Source organism: Suricata suricatta, chromosome 2 (assembly GCF_006229205.1).
Source record: "Suricata suricatta isolate VVHF042 chromosome 2, meerkat_22Aug2017_6uvM2_HiC, whole genome shotgun sequence".
NCBI classification, from domain to species: domain Eukaryota; kingdom Metazoa; phylum Chordata; class Mammalia; order Carnivora; family Herpestidae; genus Suricata; species Suricata suricatta.
Genome location: NC_043701.1, coordinates 6,294,360 through 6,295,259, shown reverse-complemented (window position 1 = coordinate 6,295,259; position 900 = coordinate 6,294,360). Strand labels below are relative to the sequence as shown.

Below are 900 nucleotides of genomic sequence, written 5' to 3'. Positions count from 1 at the left end.
GGTTTAGGGACAGGGTTCTAAACCCAAAGTGAGGAAGAGTGCATCGAGGTTCTGATCCTATTGATGAAGGGCTTTCTGTGCCAGGAAGACTAGTCATCTTGAGTTTCTGGAATCAGATGCCTACTGTGAATGGCACAGACTAGTGACTCTGGAGTCCCTCTGGCTATAAAAGCCAGTGTCAGTGCTTTTCCAGAAAATGCTGGGAAGAAGCTGCAGGGAGGGCAAACGGCTGCTTGTTTTGGGTCAGGGACATAAAACTGTAGTGCGGAAGGCTGGCTAGCTGCCAGGACGCCCAGCCAGGGAACATCTGGGGTGAAAGTTTATAGGGATGGCGGGTGTGGCTGCACTGGTAAAAGGTATTACTAGGTCTACACCTACATCAGGGGGTATAGCTCAGGGGTAGAGCATTTGACTGCAGATCAAGAGGTCCCTGGTTCAAATCCAGGTGCCCCCTGCTGTCTCTCACTTTTGTCCATGGAAGCTGCTATGAAAGATTCAGCTCCTTCCCATATACTGAGCCTCAGGATATCATTGAGTTTCCAAATCTGGAGAAAAAATCAGGGATGACTTCAAACCTTGTCACTGAGCACCACAGCCCTAGAGTGATAGGTTCCTCTCACTCTCACTTCATATTTCACTTTCCTTGGGTCTTGCTCCATACAGGCCTAGGATTCTTTCTTCTACATGTTTTCGCTGCTGATGTCAGTGGTATGCTGGTAACTATTATACAGCCAGCTCTGTATAATAGAAGAGCATTGCTGATTTTTAGCATTTTCCAGTTTCATGGTACAAAGCATCTTACCATGGCCAATTTCAGGCTACAAACATAAGATCACTGAACATGGATTTGGGAAGATATGCCAACGAGTGACTCTCTGGTGCAAGTCAGCTCTAGCACAC

At 47.1% G+C, this 900-nt stretch overlaps 1 non-coding gene across 1 annotated transcript; it reads left to right on the top strand.

The window, feature by feature from the left end:
* Nucleotides 1-382: 382 nt before the first annotated feature.
* TRNAC-GCA lies at nucleotides 383-454 on the top strand. Its single transcript has one exon. It is a non-coding gene; the product is annotated as a tRNA-Cys (tRNA).
* Nucleotides 455-900: the final 446 nt, after the last annotated feature.